Genomic DNA, 24,146 nt, shown 5'->3' with positions numbered 1-24,146 from the left:
CACTCTTCATTAGGTCACAATTGACCATTTCTCTCCTTAAACTAGGTCAAGGACATCATTTACAAATTTCTTACATTTTTGTCTCTAAACCCTAATTCACACTAATTGTTGCATTTAACCAATTCAATGCTTTTAACTATAATCATTCAACTAATGGAGGTCCATAAACTCATTCAAATCCATCAAACCATACAAATATACTCCCATACACATGCTGGCCAAAATCTTTATGATCCCTTATCTTAACATTTTGTTTCAACTTTCATCAAATTCCAACTTAATACAAGTATTTAATCATTAATATAAAGAAAAATTTAAGGGATAAACACTAACCTTGCTTGGAGGGTTTCTAGGCTTTACTTTCTTCAAGTCTTTCTTCTTCTTTTTGCTCTCTAATGCTTCCTCAACATGTAAAGAGAATTTTTAATGTTGGGACTTTGTGAATTTATAGAAGTAAGTAAGGAAATTCAAGCTTTCTAATCCTTAAAAATGGTGGAACAAGTGAGTGAGAATAAAGAGAGAGATGGGGCAGCACAAGGATGAGGAAGATGACTTGTTTCCTTTTTTTTTTTAATTTATGTCTTTTGTCTTTTGTCTTATGGAAGACCAAAAAATAAATTTAATCAAATTATTAATTATGGGATTTATGGCATCATGCATGATGTCATGCATGATGTCATCTTCCTTCACTTTTTCATTTTCTCTCTTTTTTTTTATTTTTCTATTAGTTCTTTAATTTAATTCTCGATTCTGAAACTTTCTTTTCTCCGATTTTATTTGACAGTTAGGTCGGGAGTCAGCTCTCGGGGTTAATTGACCAAATTGCCCCTCGCCGGTTCATCCCGGTTTGCAAATAATTCAATATTTCTTCCGGCTCCTTGACCTAATTATTTGACTGGCTTAACAGTTCTTTTTCGTGATTTTCTCTTTTCCACTGTGTTTATAATGGTCCTAAGGACCGCGGCGTCACATTTTACTGTTCGAAATTTGAGTTTAAATTGACTTCACAATCGTTCCCGAGAAGGTCACCCATCACTGTGACTCTCGGCTCGTTTAACCTCTTATGTTCTGTTTTTCTTATTTATACTTAACTAAATGACAATTACTAATTATTTGTGTTTATGGCTTCTATAGTTGTCTTAAGTGTGGTTCTAATCCCCTTAATTGTCTAGATTGACTCCGATCACCAGAACAGTGAAATATACCTGGCTATACAAATAGGGGTATTACAATACATAGCCGAAAGGAACCGTCCTTCTTCCTCACAAATAGCACCAGTGCTCCCCAGGGTGACACACTAGGGCGTATGAAACTCTTATCCAGTAGCTCCTGTAACTGAACTTTCAACTCTCTCAGTTCAGTGGGTGCCATCCTATATGTAGCAATGGAGATTGGTGCAGTACCCGGCATAACCTCTATAGCAAACTCCACTTCTTTTTCAGGTGGCAAACCCGGCAACTCTTCAGGAAACACATCCGAAAATTCACATACTGTGGGGATCTCCTATATGCTTGGGCTAGTCTTCTTGGTGTCAACCACACGTGTTAAGAAAGCCTCAAAGCCCTTTCTTATCATTCTTCTGGCTGGCTGTGGCTGATATGATAGTAGAAAGACAACACGTTCCTTCATCCACAACTATAATCTCATCCTCTTCTACTGTCTGTAATGACATCCTCTTTAGCTGATAATCTACCATCGCCTGATGACGTGATAATCAATCCATTCCTAATATCACATCAAACTCATGGAATGGTAGCTCAATCAAGTCAGCTGGAAACTCATAACCCTGTATCCTCAGAGGACAACCCTTGTAGACCTTTTTCACCATGACACTATGGCCTAAAGGGTTTGTAACTTGTATGTCCTCCTCTAACTCCTCTACTTGTACCCCTCTACCAACAGGTGGGGCAATGCACACATAAGAATGTGTGGAGCCAGGATCAATTAATGCACATACAGATAGATCATAAAGTGAGAAAGTACCCCTAATGACATCAGCTGGCTCTGGCTCATCTTGAGCTCTCATAGCATAGGCATGGGGTGCTACTCGAGTCTCCTGCCTTTGAACTGTCTCTGCAGTAGGCCTCTGTGATGTACCAGCTGTATCATGCCTCGCAGGTCTTCTACCCCTCTGTGCTGCTGGGGCAAGTCTCTTCATCTGGGGTGAAGCAGTGGGAACACTAGCATTCCTCTGTGGACAATCCTTCAGGAAGTGATCCGTATACCCACATTTGAAACATCCACCAGTCAACAATCTGCACTCTTCTTTGTGGGGTCTGCCACAATGTGTACAAGTGGGTGGTGGGGCTAATCCCCGTGTAGCTGAACCAGAAGAACTACCCACTGATGCACCAAACTATCCTCCTATCTCTGCTTCTTACCTCGACCCTGAGTCTGACCCTGAGACTCCTTAGGCCTCTTATTACCCATAGTTGTTGAACCAGACTGACTAGATTCAGAACCCCTCTTGCGTTACCTGTCCTTTCTGGACTGCTCTTCATTTCTGACTCTCTCCACATCAAGGGCTGATGCTACCAACTGGGAGAAGTCTGTGAAGTGATGAGATGTGACTATCAACCTGATGTTGTCATTCAGTCCGTCCTTAAACCTTCTGCATTTATCAGTTTCTGTGGGCATTAACTCTAATGCATATCCGCTAAGTCTCACTAATTTCCGCTCATATTTAGATACTGTAAGCTGCCTTTGTCTTAGTGCCAGAAATTCTCTCCTTCTAGCCTCCAAGTATACATGACTGATGTATTTTTTCCTGAATTCAGTCAGAAATAACTCCTATGTAATCTGTGCAGGCTGTACCTCTCTCGATACTGTCACCCACCATCTATAAGCATCCTCCTGCAGCAGTGACAGAGCACACTCCAACTGCTGCTCTGTGGTGCAGTGCAACTGTTACAATACCCTCTCTGTCCTTTCCAGCCAATACTTTGTTGGGGCTGGATCATCCTTCTTCTTACCCTTAAAGTCAACTGCCCCATACTTCTGCAGTCTCTCTAGTGGGGATCTGTGTACAGGTTACGGCTGCGGGGGCAGTGGTGGCTGTACAAGCGATGATGGCTATGGCAGTAGCTGTGGAGGTGGAGGTGGAGGTGGCTGTGGCTGAGATATAGCTCCGGTGACCTGACGGAGCAGCTAAGTCATCTGTTCCAGGAAGGCCTGTTGTGCTCTCCCTACAGTGCCACGGGATGACTCGGCTCTACTGCTTCGCTCCCTACTAGGAGCAGGTGCGAGTGCGTGACTCTCTACCTCCTCCTCTATCGGTCCTGGAGGTCCGTGCTCTGAAGGATCAAATGCCATCGATCCTATAAAATATACAAAGAACATATCTGCATTAGTGTCACCTAGACTCTATTTAAAGGACCATGCATGTAATGCACTCTATCTATTTCTAGGACCGCCTAAACTTCTGCTCTGATATCACTAAATGTAACGCCCCTTACCCACCTACTGTATAGCCGAGCAAGAAGTGCAACATTCGATGTCGGAGCACCCTATCTTGTCTTATTAGGTCCAATGTAAATTTTTAATATCATTTAAAAATGGTAATCCATGTGTAGAAAAAAAAAATTTATAGAAACCCGGACAGAGCCTCCTCTGTTTTGTTAGCATCTGACGGGTTCTACTAGTTACCTGTTAACATGTTCATATTCATTTTACACTTTTCCATACCATATTCTACTGCATCATATCATTCACAACTATTTATGAGATCTTAAAAGGATATCATCTATTGTATTTATATAGAAATTCATAGACAATAATTTACAAGTTTACATTACAATCTCAAAGTTTAATTACAATCCAAAATGAAATACATCATGTGTTTATGTACAATGAACAAAAGAAAAAAATCTAGACATACATGGGCCCTACCAACAAAATACAACTTTCCAGGTGACTAGTAGACACTGGCAAATCTGATTGGTCTCTGTATGAGCACTACTACTGCTACTGCTACTGCTACGGCTGCTCGGACTGGTCTCCAATACCTATGCGATGAAAACCAATGTGCTAAGCATAACACTTAATGGTGCATAATTTATAATAACAATAACTGAACAATTGAAATAATAGTTCTATATAGCAATTCATAATTTCTAGGTATTTTACATTTTTATTGCACTTTGGAAACAATTGAAATTTTCGAGATCTTTTTTATTTACCTATTGTATATTAAGTCTTAATTATTCATTATCAGTGCCCAAGAAACCTATAACAAATTATAAAAACTAGACACATTGGAGTATACTAGTTAGACAGCCATATGTCTATCCAGTATACGTTAGTCAAGTCAGGCATGAAGCCTGCGAGCAGGCATTTTAAGCCAGATATAATATTAGACACAGTGGCCAACGGGCAGGCATAAAGCCTGTAGAACAATCATTTCAGACATATTTTATCTGTTAATGATTATTCCTATGGGCTGTACTGCTATCTGTAGTCCCTAATTGGTATACCAATTGATCCAAATTAAATAAATAAGTCTAGGTATACTATGGGCAATTACAAAATATTACTTATTTATTTGAAATGTACATATCACTTTATAGTGGGAAAATAGGTCTCACATACCCCTTTCATGTGGTTTAGTGTTTAATGGCTTGTTAGGGTTAAATTCCTATCATAAGGTAATTTATCCCATGAACCTTTCTTTAGGTTCAGTTTTTGTGTCTTACTTTCACCTATCCATTTGATCAGTTTGTAGCCACTGTTTGGCCACACTTCCTTCATGGAAGTTGTTCATCTATGTCTTATATTTATTTTATCTTTTGAATCATGTTAATTTGATTTTTAGAACTCAAGTTATGGTTGGATAACCATAACTGACTCATTTCCAAATTCTGATTCCTTAACTAGGTAGTTTTTGGATTTAAAATTTACCTAATTAATGGAACATGTTGCAGTCACTTTTAGTTATGGTGATCTTCATAGAAATTGTTGTCCTATGTCTTATGATCATTGAGAAATTTGTATCACAATTTTTCAAGTTTTTTGGAATTATTTATGGCCAATTAACTGACCTAGACTCATATATCCTGTGCCAACAGGTGTTCAGTTCAAGTCAATGACTGCAGGTCACTTTTTGAGGTTCTTAAATTCAAAATTTGAGGAAAGTTTCTAAAAAACAGTTGGAGCGCTATTTCTTAGGTTTCTGGAAAGGTATGGCTCATCTCAATTGGATTTTTCTAGTGAGAGATATGACTAAAAGACTGTACTGAGGTCAAATGAAGTTTGGTCAGATTCTAGGTTTTGATGTAGTGAATTATTCTAACTATTTTACCTAGTTCTCTTGATTTCTGGGTTTTGGTCAAAATACCAATTTTTTAGGTCTATGTCTGATGGACATTTACCATTAGTTTCATTACATTTGAGTTCTTGTAGACCAAGTTATGGCCATTTTACCAAAACTGATCGGGCAAGTTTATGTCCAGCAATTTCTCGACAACCTAATTCTAGGCAGTTTTGTAACCCAAATTGGGCTAGCAATTTGGTTTGGTTTAAGGCATTTCTGGGTTCTGTGGTCTTCATGAAAATTGTAGCCCTATATCTAAGCTTTTCAATGGTATAAATTTCATATCATTTGGACCAGTATAGAGGGAGTTATCACCAAATGAATACATACTATTCATTTGGTCATTTTCTGGGTTTTGTGCAGGGTCATCCGGATTTGGGTAGTAAATTAGGATTTTGATGAAATTTGGGCATGGTGTCTTCATGAAAAATGGGATATTTTGGGTCTAGTTTTACCTCCAATTGGTATGAATTGGTCTCATACCAATTGGAGTCACATAATTTCAGTTATGGTTCATCAAACACACTGGACTCATTGAGTCCCAACCTGCAAAAAATGGCACTCACAAATATTCAATCTCCTCTAACTTCCTTATTTCAATTTGCATACATAGTACTTCTATAAGCAACAATCTCATCTCAATTAGCTCAATCTCAACCATTACACAAAATCCTAAAATCATGTACACAAACCCTAATTTCAAAGTTTCAAATTTGCACAAACACAACACATTCAAACTCCCAATCATATTAACTTATCAAACATTCTCATGAAACCCATTTTCATCATTTAAAATCATCAAACCCCAAAGAGTTCCATGGCTGCCAAAAATGGTGACATAATGGGTTCATGGATTTCTTTTTAATTTTATGAAATTTACACTTAGTTTAGCATGATTTTCATTCTTAAAGAAGAGAGATTAGGAGTTTAGTGCACTAACCTTTTTGGTGACTTATTAAACTTCACTTCTATCCCTTCTTTTTACTATCAATGGCTTCCTTATGGAGTGGGGATGATTTTTAATGAAGGGGACTATGGGTTTTGGTGAGTGAGTGATGAGAAAATCAAGTTTAAAGCTTGAACAAAAATGGTGGAAAAAGAGAACCAAAGCAGCCGGCCAAGAGAGACAAGAAGTGAAGAAGAAGATAAGTTAGGTTGGTGAATTTTTGTCTCTTGTGGGTATTTATATATATATAATTTTTGTACTTTAATTTTTTAAATTGTCATAAACCCATTTCTTTTATTTTCTCTTCTTTTCTTTTTCTCATTTTCCTAATTCATTTCATAAATTTTAATTTGTGTTAATTATTTTATTCTCTCAAATTTTTAATTTGACATTTAAGTCAAAATTCACCTCTGAGGGTGAAATGACCAAAATGCCTTTCATGGTGCATATTGGGTTATTTTTATTATTTTATACCAATTAATAAATTCTCTTAAATTTTATTTTATTTTCTCTAAATTTTTCCTATATTTTTTTGACATTTATTCCATCAACTTATGCCTCCTCACTATAGTTTAAGTGTAGCTCCAGACACTCTGACTGTCCGAACAGACATTAGTCACCGGAACAGTAGAATGTACGGACTACCTACGGTGAGGGAGTTACATGGTTAGATCCATCTGAAAGTGCTCTTCCCTAAGAGTCTATAGTTGCTAGAATCATTCTGATCGAACATCAGGATTGCCTTCTTTTCTTTTTTCTTTTCATCTTATTTGACTTGATAATAATGGCCATAGTTGACATTCATACTCCTCTTAATAGTGCTACCATTACATACATATTGTTGATGGGAGAAAACATCTTTCGACAAATATACACTGACATTTGATGCTATTTGACCTTTGGCTTTGTTTATTGTCATTGTAAAGTATAAATGAATTAGGAATTACTTTCTCTTAAAATGGAATGTGTATCATTTATTTTCTATGTGCAATAGCGATATCCCAAATAAAAATACTTGCTTCTTAGCATGTTGTCTTATCGTTACTTTCACATATATTACACTCCTCTCAAATTTTCTTTAAATGTTGAGCATTTGACACCTTTTATTGTTAGTAGGTTGTCAAATAATTTTGAGCCTTTTATATGGGTTAATTGCAGTCTTAAATAGTACCTCTCACCCTCTATTGGGTTCACTGCTTTTACACAACATGTTACTTGCCTTGCTTTTTGTTAGGATTATAATCAACCATACTTGTTTAATTTATAACATTTTAGGAATTCACTATACAATAGTTGTCTTGTATCTTCATCGATCAAGCATGTTCTAAAAAACTCTATTAGCATTATTCTCTATGCATGATCTCATTGCACAACACGAGGATTGTGATAGGTACACGAATTATTTGACTAATTTTATTTTTGCAGCTTTCATATTTCAATGCTGAAAGAGCTTATTCCTAACTTTTATGACTTATTATTCCGTGACAATAATAAATATTTCTTAAAAAAATTTGTTGGAGCAATGTATCCCTTGATAAAAAGTAATGTTAAGGGTTTATTTGACATTCTTTTTAGGTATAATTGGCTTCAATTAGGACTCAAACTTGAGATTTTATAACTCTAGAAATGATTTTAATACTACTGAAGTAAAACTTATTGATTTTTTTGACATTATTTTTAAATTATTTAAATTTTTATTAAAAAAATTACCTTAAATATATTAACTACATGTCATTAAATGTATATATTTTAATAATAAATTTAATTGGTAATAATAAGTACCTAATAATAAGTACCTAATAAATTTAATTGATGTCTTTTTTTTTTGTCAAAAAATAATGTCTTTCTATTAAATTATTTCACTTAATATGTTAAATCCTATATTAGATATATAGGGTGAGTATGCTAACCTAGGTGCAGTATGAAACTTTTTTTTTTTAAATTTGGGCCAATGATGCCCATAAATATCGACTAGATCAAGATGTTTTAAAGGTTTGAAAATAAATATTTTAGTAATTTAAAAAAATTAAATTGTGAACACCTTAAATGTGGGGCAAAATTGAAAGATTAGTGTCCCAATTAAAAAAAAAATTATTAGACCTAGATATTTTAAAGGTTGAAAAATTAAAAATTATAATAATTTAAAAGAATTAAATTATGAATACTTTAAATGTGGGAAAAAATTGAAAAAAATTAGTGTCCCAATTAAACAAAAATAATTATTTAACTTTGTTGGCCCATAAAATAATTATATCAATAATATTGCTAATCTTTTAATCCAATTAGCCCGCTCATTAATGTATATGTATTAATGACAACTAATTTAAATAAAACTAATAGTCAATTAATTTAAAATTAGCCCACATTTAAAGTACATACTTTAATGACGATCAGACAAAACACCTAAGTTTGTAAAACGTAATCAACGTTATAATGTAATAATGTAATTATGATTACATTACATATTTGATTAAATTATTTAATAAAAAACAATATTTGATATAACGAAATGACAATTACATAATGTAATCAATTATACTTAACGTAATAATCACTAAATACAAAATGGATATAATCGTGATTACTTGTTTTGATTTTTTTTTTTTTATTATTATCAATACTACAACCATTACCACTATCCGGCTATCACTGCTACTACTATCACCACCACCTCTATTTTGTCACCACCACACCACCATCACTATCATGTTACTACTATTGCCACTACCTTACCTTACCATCATCACCACCGTCTAATTACTGCTTTCACCACTATCACCACCATATAGTCACCACTACCACTTGAATACTAATCACAATCATTATTACTTATTATTAACATTATATAAATAAATTAAATATTAAAATCAAAATTATTATTACATTATACTATTTATATTTTTATTTTACAACAAACATAAAAATGTAATAACAGTTACTTTACATTACATTTTTTATTGCATTACATAATTGATTATATTGTATTACATTATGTTTTACCAAACGCAACCTAGCTTATGTTTAGTATGGTGTAATCAAAGTTGTAATGTGATTACATTACATATTTGATTATATTATTTGATAACACAAAAAAACTTTAATGTAATGGAATGACAGTGACATAATCTAATCAATTATACTTAAAATAATATAATAGTCATTACATAAAAAAATAGATGTAATCATGATTATTTATTTTAATTTTTTTTTTTATTATCAATACTACCATCACCATCACTATTACCTAGCCACAATTGTTACTACCACCACCACCTCTTGACCACCACTGTAACCATTTAGCCACTGTCACCTCTACACCATCTAGCCCCTACCAGCACTTTTATCTCATCTTGCCACCACTATCACCATCTAACAAACATTGTCACCACCATCATCACCACTTAGCTACCACTACCACTTGACTACCAATCACTACAACCATTATCACTTATCATTAATACTATAAATAAATTAAATGTTGAAATAAAAATTATCATTACATTACATTAAGTATATTTTTATTTTACAATCAAACATAGGAAGTAATGAAAATTACATTATATTACAACTTTAATTACATTACATAATTAATTACATTATATTACATTACACTCTACTAAATATAACTTAGTACTTTAATAAAATATGTTGACCCATTTAAAATCTACTTAAAAGGGGGTTGACCATTAGTTTTTATTTAAATTAGTTGTTATTAATTCATATACATTAATGAGTGGGCTAATTGGATTAAAAGATTATTAATATTATTGATATAATTTTTTCACGGACTCAGCCATTAAAAGGTTTATATGGGCCCAATATTCTAACCTAGGTGTTGACTCATTATTATGGCTATTAAATATTTTAAATAAAAATAATTATAAAAACTATATGGAAGATTATAACATATTAAAGTACTCTAGCCCATATTTAAATTTTTAGCACTTATTTTTATTACTATAGGTTTGTGACTCATCAAATTACCCAAAAGAATTGGTCCAATATCATTAATTTTAGCTCACAGAAAAATTAAAATTTTAAAATCTATTTATTAAAAAATCTTATTAGAATATGGGCCAATATTTTAAAATATTGGCGATTATAAAAGTTAAATAAATGTAATATCAAATATTTAATTTTAATTTTAAATAAAGTATTAAATAACGATTGTGAGTAGTCAATTCTAATAAATTAAATCACTAAATTATTAAAAATTAATTTAATTTAAAATTGGCCAATTAAATGTAATATCTCTATTGTATTAATTGGACAATAAATATATTAAGACTAGGGAATTGCCCATGCTAATGCACATGGCTATCAATAATTTTAATTTATATATTTTCTTTTAATTTTAATATATAAAAACAATGTAATCTTCTAAATTTTTTATTAATTATTTTAAATTTTATTTTTATTACATTTATCTCCCAAACTTTTAATAAAGATTTCATAATAGAAATAATTAAAATCTATCTATATATAATATAGATATAAATATATGTAACTAATATATGTTAATGTATTATAAGTTATTTTATAATAATGACTACTTATTATAGTATTAATAAGATAACTATTAAGTAATTTATAACATACATATAATAGAAATGCCACGCGGCAATAATATGAAAGAGAATGTCATGTATTAACCACATAACAATATTATAAAAGAGAATGCCATGTGTCAGACTATCGAGAATACCTATTAAATTATCAATATAATTATTTTAATTATATCTAATTAAAAAATTTAATGTTAAAATTGGACCATTAAAATTTTTTAAATTATGGACTCATCCATCTAACTAAATATTTCTAGTAATTTTTTTGGCTAATTAATTTTTTTAGCCAAATAAATAATAATTTTTAAATTATTCATTTATTGTATTTAGGTCTAAGTGTCATATTCATCAAATTTTTAATGATCTTAATAAAATAATTATCTTAAATAATTAGGCAGATATAGAATATTGGCCAATAAAAGTATGGACCCAATTATCTTAATTATGTTTGGGTCAATATTGGCCCATATTCGAATTAATGAGAGAAAATTACTCATTTAACCTTTTGATTAAAATTCAGAATATGAGCTTATTAAATTTATTTTTTTAATAAAAGAAATTTATCTAAATTTAAAACTTATATTTTGTAGATTACTCATTAATTTTTTATCTTTTAAAAAATTGGTCAATATTGGCTCATTTTATTAAACTAGTTTTTTAATGTGCATTGCACGATATCTCGACTTGTAATACATATATATGACTTTAATTTTTTGTATATGTATTTTTTTTATTATTTTTGGTATATAATATAATATTATCATAATATTTTGATTTTCAATAATTAATTTAATTTAATTTAATTTCATAATATTAAATTACTATGACACTTAATTAAAACTTATTTATATTTTTTATTTTTTATATGTTTAATTTATTAGTCAATAATAAATAGTCAATTTACACTTTTAAAATTACCTCAGTTGACACATAACAATAATGTTTTTCTCACCATTAACAATAATATTAGTGTTTATATATTAATAATAACTTTAATATATTTCTTTTTAGGCTAATGTAAGTTATTCATCATAAAAACAATCAATAAATAAAACAAATAAATAATGCAAGCATCACTTGGATCTCTTGGGAGCTCAATCATCATCCTTCCATGGATAACTTGGAAATAGAAATATTCGTGGAATTGTAAATTTTGTTGGGCAAGATGCTCCATTTGCCATTTCTGCAATGGGCTCATTTTATGATGCATTCAATATATTATGGATGAATTAAGCAAGCAAATGAATTCTATGAACCATGGCAATGCTGTCACTGGAACTGGAATTAAGATAAGGACTAGCCAACCTCAAATGCGTTGATATGCAAGAAGGCTCTATTTGCATATGGAATTTTTTGCTATTTTTCCTGGAAATATAATGGAGAGAGATATAAGTTACAAAGAAGACGAAGACGAAATACAGTAAGCTATAATAGAAATAAGTGTCGTTAAGTGATGGCATGTCAAAAGTTATTTGAGATGCATATATATTGGTCCAATTCAATCATTTGCATTTAGCTTTAAAAAGGTGATTAAAGGAGCCTAATAACATCTTTCACTTTTAGAGGACCTTAACAGAAAACAACAAGAGAGAGAACAAAAAAAGCTATTCAATGGTGTCAAAACACACATAATAAACATACAGCTAAAAGAAGCATAAACATGCAACAAGCATTCATTTATGTGTGAGATTTGTGTGAGAAATCAACATATATATATATATATAAAGCCAAATCATACAAATAAACTTATAAAATCATGCCACATGTTCAAGAAAGTAGCATAAAATTTTGCCATTTGTCATTTTCTTAGTATAGTTGTCATTAAAATCTGATAATATATATGCCACTTGGTAAAAATGCCACCTGTTTAAGTTGATTTTATTTAAAAATATAAAAATATTTGAAATTTAAATAGTATAAACTATTTAAATTTTCATTTTAACTAACTTCTTATCTTCTTTTAATTATTAGTTATAAAAAAAATTTCAAATTTAAAAATAAAAAAATATTTATTGAACAAAAAATAATTAGATAAAATGATTAGATGGCTCGTTTATCTAATAATTCAAAAATATATTTTTAATTATTAGTTATATAAAATTTTCAAATTATGTTTAAAAAAGCAACTAAAAATTTTAAGAAAGTAACTTAAAATTTTATCATTTGTTATTTTCTTAATACAGTTGTCATTAACATGCATTAACATTTATGCCACTAACCTGTTTAAACTGATTTTATCTAAAAATATAAATATTTAAAATTTAAATAGTATAAAATATTTAAATTTTTATTTTAAATAACTTCTTATCTTCTTTTAATTATTAATTATAAAAAATATTTAAAATTAAAATATTAGATAAAAATTCTAATCCAATGCTAGAATATATATATATATATATATATATATATATATATATATATATATATATATATATATATATATATATATATATATATATAAGTTAAAATGAAATTTTAAACTCAATTAGGTCTTAACTAATAAAACTAATTTCACTTTATGAAATTACAAATATTTTATATTTTTAAATAAAATTATTATATATATATATATAAATATAAAATATTTGAAATTTATATAAATTTCAAATATTTTATATATATATATATATATATATATATATATTATTTAAAAATATAAAATATTTGTAATTTCATAAAGTGAAATTAGTTTTATTAGTTAAGACCTAAGTTAAAATGAAACTCAATTAGGTCTTAACTAATAAAACTAATTAGGTCTAAAATGAAACTCAATTAGGTCTTAACTAATAAAACTAATTAGGTCTTAACTAATAAAACTAATTTCACTTTATGAAATTACAAATATTTTATATTTTTAAATAATATATATATATATATATATATATATAATTGAAATAATTAAAAAAATAATAATTTTATTAAAAAATATAAAATATTTGAAATTTCATTTTGAAAAGGCCCAATTGAGTTGAAAGTCCATTTTAACTTATCTTTTTTAATTATGAGTTAAATTATTAGTATTATATAATATTTATATATATATATATATATAAATTTCAAATATTTTATATTTATATATATATATATATATATATATAATAATTTTATTTAAAAATATAAAATATTTGTAATTTCATAAAGTGAAATTAGTTTTATTAGTTAAGACCTAATTGAGTTTCATTTTAACTTAGTTCTTAACTAATAAAACTAATTTCACTTTATGAAATTACAAATATTTTATATTTTTAAATAATATATATATATATATATATATATATATATATATATATATATATATATATATATATACTTGAAATAATTAAAAAAATAATAATTTTATTAAAAAATATAAAATATTTGAAATTTCATTTTGAAAAGGCCCAATTGAGTTGAAAGTCCATTTTAACTTATCTTTTTTAATTATGAGTTAAATTATTAGTATTATATAATATTTGACTTAATAATTTTATTTTAATAATTATTGGTATTAAATTAAAAAATACATTTGCTCCAAAGATAAGGTAATAAAAGTGGAATTGACTAGGGGAATGCCCATTTTCATTCATGTGCTTTATCATTTAGTGATGGGCTAATGATACTGATGTTTAAAATTTTAACAAAATTTAATTTGCATTTAACATAATTAATTGAAAATTTTAATATTAAAAAATTTTTAGTATGATTTAAATATAAAATATAAAAATAAATATTAAACTATATTATTAAAATAAAAAAGTAATTCGCGCATTGCGCGAGCAATACGACTAGTTTATTATTTATAAAATAGGTGCTCAAGTTAAAAAAAAAATACAAAATTAAGGCTTTTTATATATAATACCTTATCACACATTCTGCAACCTTGTAAGAAAATATCACCATTTATAGATGTGATGATAAATTTTTTGTTTTAGCAATTGGCAAGCATGTCATTATATGACTGCTTATTCTAATGGTGAAAGTAATCTAGCTTCGTTCCAAAGAAAACCATCACATCTCAGTTTAGCTGGCATATTAACACATAATAATTTACTTCATAATTAATAAAGCATAAATTAAAATAAACAAGAATTTGCAATGTATAGCACATCTCTTATCTCTTAATTCACCCTAGGATCTTCATGTAGCACTTATTGTCTTCTCCTCTAGCAAATGGTCATACAGATTTTAGGTTACTTTGATATGTGATAGACATTGGACTTCTATTTGAAGTTTTTTAAAGTTTCCATAAAATCCTTGCTGGAAAATTCGCATGCCAGGCCATTGCTATAATGTGTGCTGATGATTCATTTAATCTATGAATAAGGAAACTATATAATGTAACAATTGTCAATTTTAAAATAGCAGTTCCTAATGGGGGTCACTATCCCAATAAGAGATTATTACCTTGTGGACCATTCACAAAACCTCCAAATTAATGACAAGCCAACCTTGGAATCATCCTTTGTTTATACATAGAAGAAACCCAAAATGTAATTGCCACAATTCCAACACACATTGCTGATAGGTCCAAAATGAGTTTATAACACTAATTCACTTTGTTCTGTTAAAATATATCAAATGAAATTTAACATATGGGCTATAAATCCATGCAAAGGAGATCCAAGATTGAATTGAAACAAAGGAAGTAAGTTAATAAGATAGGAACCTCTCTTATTTTGATTACAAATATAAGGTGATGCTGGTATTTCACTTGATTACACGACTCAACCTCCTTAGTAACATGAAGCATGCTACAGTAGCCAATGTAAAAGGAAGATCATTCACAAAAATCAAATCTAAAATCATCAATATGTGATATTAAATTTAAACTTTTAAAAATTTAGAATTATAATTATTGGAATTATAGTAATAGAATAACACTAAATATATTGATTGATTTAATTTTGTTAGATAATTAAAATAAAATAAAATTAGTTTTTTTTATTGTGATAATACTAAATGATCATGGGCATTTTTTGCTATGTCATTATTCCTCCTTTCCGACTATTATCTATATTATTTACAGAATTATAGATATAGAGATATATAACTATTACACTAAAGTATAGCAATGTGAATAGCAATTTTTGTTGAAGTAGAGTACTATCTTTGTGCAATTGCATGATTTATTTGAGATTTTTAATATATTAATATAATTAATTCGTATTATATCTGATAATTAATTCAAGAAAGCTGAATTAATTACTATATATATCTTTTCTTTTTTCCTTTTTCCTATAGGATTCCTCAAATTTATTTTCAATATTAATTAAATTTTTAACATTAATAAAGAAAATAATTAATATAGTTCATTTAAATTAATATATTTCATTTGAATTAATTTAATTTCCAATTAGATTAAAAAATTCTTAATAGAATTATATTATAGAATTTGGATTTAAGTAGGAAATCAATCTAATAAATCAAATCAAACATTAAATTAGCTAAATATGACTAATACAAATTCACATTGAATTTGGAAAACCTTTTATTTATTTTATTTATTTTTATTTTTTAATACTTATTAGCTTGACACAATATATTAATAAATTTAAAGCTTTTTTTTTCAATTTATTAAGAATAATCTTTTTTTTTATTGATTATATGGCTTATATTAATTGGAATTATTTTTATAATATAATATATAATAATTATCTTTTCTCTGTTGATTATATATATATATATATATATATATATATATATATTTGTGAATTAATATATGAAAAGGATTATAGTTTGTTAGGTTTCTAACCAATGTTGATAATGATGAGTTGTAAAAAAAAATTATAAGTCTATATTACTCTTAATTTAATAATTATATTAATATTTTAATTTGTTAATGTGATTTTCCTTATTTAATAGATTTTATTTAATTTTTTAATATAAATAATACTTTTAATATTAAATTATTAATTATATATTGAACATTAGAATGTGTATTGTAAATTTAATATATGAAATCATAATGATCGAGTTAGTAGTGCTTTTTTGTTTAACCTAGGATTTGTTACAAGAGTTTTATTTGTATTAGAGTCTTATTTGTAATAATAGAATTACTAAAAATTAAAAGTTTTTTTTTTCTCTCTTACGTTATTTTTTTTATTGTTATAAAATAAGGCGAAACTAAGATAATTATAGAAAAGGAAAGATTGAGAGAAAGTAGAACTTGTATTGACTTTCAAAGCATCTAAATTATTACATACATTGCCTCTATTTATAGGCATACATGAGAAGATGGATAGTTCATAATTAATAAAGTACTTAATAAAGTGCATTGAATATATGGAGAGAAAAATGAAGAGTTTAGGAGTTTAGAATGCTAATGAACATCCACATAAATATATTCATAATACTTACCCTTAGATGTCCATGCATTAAAAAATATGCCTCATTAAAACCTTACTAGGAAAAAACCTTATGGGAAAAAAATCCTTGTGATGGAAAATGAGTGAAATACTCTTTTATAAAATGCATGATGAATACTGTCTCATTAAAAACCTTTACTAGGAAAACTTAGTGGGAAAAAACCACAATAAAGGGAAAAAAGTACAATGCATATTAACTCCCCCTCATGAAGATATTACTTGAGATCTTTAAGTCTTTGACAATCTTGTTCATCAATTTTTCAAAACTTGTAGTTGGAAGTGCTTTGGTGAGCAAATCAGCAAGGTTATTGCTTGAGCAAATTTGTTGAACATTAATTTCACTATTCTTTTGAGGATCATGAGTGAAAAATAATTTTGGAGAAATATTTTTTGTCCTATCTCCTTTAATGTATCCTTTCTTTAACTGATTTATGCATGCAATATTATCTTCATACAAAATGGTTGAAACTTCCTTTTTGGTAGGTAGACCATATGTACTTTGAGTACGTTGAATTACTAATCTCAACTAGACACATTCTCGATTTGTTTCATGAATTGTAAACATTTCTGCATGGTTAGAAGAAGTAGCAGCTATAGTTTGTTTTATAGAATTTCATGAAATAGTTATAAATCCACATGTAAATAAATAGCATGTTTGAGATCTACCATTGTGTAGATTAGATAAATAACCCGCATCTACATAAGCAATCAAATCTGGTTGTAACATGCTAGTATAATATAAAACCATATCATTGTACTTTGAAGATATTGAAATATATGTTTAATTCCATTCCAATGTCTTCGGGTTGGAGAAAAGCTATATCTTGTTAGCAAATTTATAGGAAAAGCTATATCATGTCAAATATGACTAATAAGATACATTGGTGCACCTATTCACTAAGATAGTATACTTCTGGACCAAGGAGTTCCTTATCATTACCTCAGGGTCAAAAACCTTTTTCTCATCAAGTGACCTCACAATCATTTTTATAGCATTTTTTTAATAAATAGTCACTAAGGCAATTATAGCGCACGCATTCAGAATGCTTTAATCCATATAGAGCTCTATATAATTTTTAATTGAATAAAGTTCTCAAGAATTTTGTTTTTGTGCTTCAGGCAACTTGAATCCTTCAGGGATTTTTTTTTAATATAGATATATAAATAAGCAACTAATACATCTATTAAACGCATTTCAAAGTTTTTCATGAATTGTTAGACGAAGCAGATATCAAAATGTAATTGCATCTACCATAAAAGAATACATGTCCGCATAATTAATGCCAGGTCTTTGCAAGAAGCCTTATGTAATAAGTCATGCTTCATATCTCACAATTTCATTTTTGTCATTTCGTTTTCACACAAATACCCATTTATATTCCACTAGATGGACATCCTCTTGTGCCTAGATTATAGATTAAAAAACTTTACATTTCTCAATTGAATTTAATTTTGCCTTGATTGCATCATTCCTTTTTGGCCGACCATTTCTACATCTGCATTCTTCTATAGACTGAGGTTCATGATCCTCATTATCTTTCACAATATTGAGCACTACATTATATACAAAAATATCGTTGATGTTTATTTCATATTGGTTGTCTTTGTCCTGACACAACATAATTTATCGAGATCTCTTCATTTTCATTACTTTCAAGTATTTGAATTCTACTGGAAATATATTAGTCCTGTCTAGGTTCTCTTCTGGAGTTCTCTCTTTTGGAGTTTGCTCTGCTTGGAGTTTGACCATCTTGAAATTTTGCTCCTTTTCATTTTCAAGGATTTTTCTCCTTAGGCATGTTGTAGACCCATTAGCACTGGCAGTTTGTGCAGTTTATCCTTCAAGGACTTTAATTCTGGTAGGAGCATTTGTAGCTAGTATATGAGATTTAGTCACTCTCTTTGGGTCAATGAATGCATCTGGCAATTGATTGGTAATATTTTACAAATGAATTATCATGAACTAATTTTTGGGCCAAACCGACACTAAAACTAGGGTCGGTATAAGGCTCTCAAAGACCGTAGTAAGCCTAAACAATCTACAACCTAACAACAAAGCCCTAAAAATGAAGGCCCAAAATCAAGACAACAAACGAATATAGTCCGACCATAAAATGGGCAATCCAATGGGGAGAAAACTCACTCGACCTGTATTACAAACAAAATCAAAATTAGGAAGCTCAACTCACCATCACAAACTAATTCAACATTCGATATCAAAATGGGGAGCACAGCTCACCCTAAATCCAACATCACACAAGCACCTTAAGTCACATATATTAGTTTTACATTACAAGAATACCTTTATAGTCACTGTAGAGTTCTATATTTGAATAATAAAATTAACAATTAATACATTAACAATTTCAAGTTCCTTACAAGAATGAAAGCAGGTTAACTCAAAAATAGCATCCACCTGTCACTTGGGGAAAAATAATTGAACAGGGGTGAGTGTTCAAGTCAGAGAGTTTAGATATTGATTATAAATATAATTTCTATAGTTATCTACAATTAATGCATCCCTAAGTATGAACGCACACTGAACATAAACAACAAGTAAATCATCCAATACTCGCACAAGAAGATAATTTGGAGCTACACACGCACCTAGTAAAATGTTTTCATACATAACTATGGAAGCTGATCCCCTATCTAGCTCTCTTAATCCAAGACCGGCCAGTGAGCTCAACTCAAGCCGAACTTTCTCTTAAATCCAAGAGCGGGGGCCAGTGAGATCAACTCAAAGCCGTGCCTCACCTTAGCTTTCCATATCATAAGGATCAGGTTCCAATGAAACTAGCTCAAGCCACAACTACCCATCCAATCCATATCCACCATATGCGCGCCGCGCCCCCCCCCCCCCCCCCTAACCACCCTCCCCCCACCACACACACACACACATATTATTAATGAATAAATATGCAACAATAAGAATGCTCCTAGTTTATTTAGCTAAGCATATAAATATATTTATAAAATGCATAAGCATACCAAAAATATATGAATAATATTAAAATTACAAAATATAATCAACATACAACTCACAATGCAACCCAATGCTTATTGGTTCTACTGAAAAGAAGAAAATTATTGATTTGGATCACCTAAGCAAACATATCAAAGAACTATCAATAATAGACCAACAATAATTAATTAAAAAATCTAAAGACTTCCTAGGTTTGTGTCGAAAATTCAATATAGTTTCTCTTAAACCTATGACCTAACCTCCCTGTAAGAAAAATCTCATTTATATTCTCAACAATCTAAAGCCTCAGGCCCACAACACAACACAATGCCCATACGGAGCTTACAAGCATCCTAAGCTACTTCTAAATATCTAATCTCTAGCTTAGGTCCTTAACTCTTCTATAGTCCAATTAAAACGATAATCTCGAAAGCTCCTACTAAAATATCATATTATAATTATATTCAGATTCATCCATAAAACTTTAATTTCATATTAAATTCCTAACGAAAATTTGATAGAATTCCCTCTTAATATTGGACTAAGCCCCCTGTCACAAAACTCAAATCCACAATTCAATAATTATATCAACTTATACAAATTTCCAACTTATACCTCATACAAAAATTAATTCCAACACTTAATACTTAAATCTCAATTAAAACATTTCACAATATATCCATATCACCACAAGTCAAATTAAACACATATATTTATTTCTAAAAAATAACCCACAATAACTTAAAAATTCTCCAAACACCATATCCTATCTCAAAATAAATTTAGTGCTATCAAAATAACTTATTCAACTTAACCCAAATCTAAACCCAATTAAGCACTTTGTACATTAAAATTTATATATAATATTCCAACCGCCAAATAAATTTTAAATTTTAACTATATGTTCAAGACATCAAAATACAACATTAGTAAAAATTTAGCATCAAATCACCTCTACATCATGAGATATCAAAACATAGTAGTCAGGTCAAAAAGGAGAATAGAGCTAAAGAATAAAGTAGTTAAAATTCGGCTAGACAAAAGGATTTGGCTAAAGAATAAATTAAAAGGCCTAGAATAAGACAAGATTAGGAAGAATAGAGCTAAAGATATAGAGAAGGCAAAGTTCTATTCTAGGAAAGGTAAATGAGATAAACTAAAAAGTAAGGATAGAGAGTTTAGAACAAGGCCATATCAGTGGGAATGGCTATCTAGGTATAAAACCCAAAAGTGCAAAACTCAGGGCAGATCATAGTTGGAGCAGTGTTAAAAGTCAGAACATGGAGCTCAGATAATTAATCTACATTTAAACTAAATAGACTCAATAAAATTATAATCTCATACATTCACATGTAAAAAGCACTTTTTACGTAAAAATTACATTAATCATTCTAAATATTATACGATGCATCAATATTAAATATGAAAAAAAAAAAGAAAATCAATTTATCTTAACTCATATAAATATCATTGAATTTATAAGGATATTGGTTTCATCTGATATTGGCAATAATAACAAAAACCTAGTGATCACATTCACCACATAAGAATGATACCTATGACATGCAAAAACTCAAAAATTTTAAACACTCATAAATAAATTTTGCCCATTGGAGAAAAAAAACACAAAAATATAGTGAAGAAGAAAAAAAAAATCATATTACAAGTTAAAATTAATTAAGCTTAAGTCTTCTTGCACGGAAATATAGTGTGTAAATGTAAAAGTTATCCGTTATTAATTTTTCTTTTTTTTTAAATAGCTAAAATTTATAATAAATAAAAATTTTGTTATTGAATAGGATGAGAATTTTATAATTATGTTAATTAAATAGTTATTTTTGAATAGTAATTTATAATTTAATAGTACAAATTTGTAAATATTTAGAATAATTAAAAAATTAAATTAGTACGTATAAGTGAGATTTGGTGTTAATGTTGTTTAATAATTTTATTGTGATAAACTAAATAATTTTAATACTTATAAAATTAAGAATATAGAATTATAATAGGATTTTAAGTAATAATGTTAAATTTTAATTTATATTAATTTTAGTAATATTATAAATTAAATTATTTATAGATTCAGTAATGGATAAGTCATCATAAAAAAATTATGAGCGGCAAATTTGCATTGAAGAGCTTCTTCTTGCTGAAAGTATTCATGATGGATAACTTGTCGCTAAAAATTATTAGCGGCAAATTTATATAAAATAGTTTTTAATTACTGAAAGCATTAGCAATGGATAAGTCGTCGCTAAAAGTAATTAATGACAGATTTTTGTCTCTAATTTATGTTATATAGCTATTGCTATAAAGACGTTTTTATTGATATTTTTATAAATAATATAAATCACGAAGAACATTATTGGTAAAGTCAATGTTATATAGCTATCGCTATAAAAACGTTTTTATTGATATTTTTATAAATAATATAAATCACGAAGAGCAAAGTCGATGTCCTCCTTTATACATTTACATATAATAGTTTTTTTGAACGTGCATAGTTTATACTTGTTACTTGTGATTTAATTTATTTTCAAGTAATTTTTCTTAATTTTTCATATATAATATATTATTATTATTATATTTTTATTGTCAATAGCTAGTTAAATTTAGTCATTCATTATTATTTGTTACCATGACTATATTTTGCTACTAACTAAAGTTAATTTGTTTTTTAAAATTTTTTTTGCACATTTAATTTCTGTATTTTTTTTTTTAAATCATCCTCTTTGACTCTATTATTTATATAGTTTAGGATTTTTTTTAATTGTAAGATATATATATATACTCGTTGGAGTAAAAACGACACATAAAAATATAATAAAAAAAATTATATTTAAGTCAAAGTTAATTAAGCTCAAGTTTTATTACATGAAAATGAATATATAAAAACTATTCATTATTAATATTAACAAAAAATACAATTTTATAACAAATAAAATATTTATCATTGAACAAAAGTAAAATTTTATTTCTAATAAAAATTTTATAATTATGTTAAAATAATAATTTTTAATAATAATTTTATGTTTAATATTATAAGTTTATAAATATTTAGAATACTTAAAAAATATATTAGCATAAGATAGATTTGGTAATTATTGTTTGTTAATTTGATTTAAATAAACTAAATATTTTTTTAATGAACTAATAATGCTTATAGAATTAAAAATATAAAATTATAATAGGATTTTCAATACAAGTATAATTAATATTAAAATTTTAATTTACATTAATAATAAAATAGTAGAAATTGAAGTTATTTATATATTTAGCAATGGATAAATTGTCACTAAAAATTTTTGAATGGCTCTTGCAAAAAATATTAATGATGGATAATTTGTCAACTAAAAATATTAGCGAAGGATAATTTGCTGTTAAAAATTATTAGTACCGAATTTATATAGAACTATTTATCTCTACTAAAAGGGTTAACAACGGATAAGACGTTGCTAAAATGAATTAGCAACAATTTTGTATAAAATAACTTCTAATTGCTAAAAGTATTAACGATAGATAAACTGTCACTAAAGTTAATTAGTGGCAAATTTTCATCATCATTATATATTAGTAATATTTTTTTATTTCATTGTTAATTTCTTATCTTAATTAATTACTTTTTATAAAATTTTATATTTAATTAAAATTAAATTTAATCTTCATACATTTATATGAATATTTGATTATATATTTTTTATTTTTTTATGGGAATTAAAAGCTAAAAAGTTATTTATTATGTACTAATGGATGGTAATCACATGAGCAATAAATATACAAGTTCTGTAAATTTGCAGTGTTTCAAAGATTTAATTGCCAATGATATCTTGGAACGTCCCATAGGGAAAATTCAGAAACCGGCCGAAGAACTGTTAAAGAAAATCCCACAAATTTCATCCAAGAATTCCTGAATTCCGCTCATATGTTTGTAGCTGCAGAAGTAATTTTGTTTTGATGATTTTCGGGAGTACTGATTACGACGTTCAAGTTTGCAGTAATGCAACTGAGATGAAGGTAA

This window comes from Hevea brasiliensis, chromosome 14 (genome assembly GCF_030052815.1).
Source record: "Hevea brasiliensis isolate MT/VB/25A 57/8 chromosome 14, ASM3005281v1, whole genome shotgun sequence".
Lineage (NCBI taxonomy): Eukaryota > Viridiplantae > Streptophyta > Magnoliopsida > Malpighiales > Euphorbiaceae > Hevea > Hevea brasiliensis.
This window is presented reverse-complemented; position numbering follows the sequence as displayed.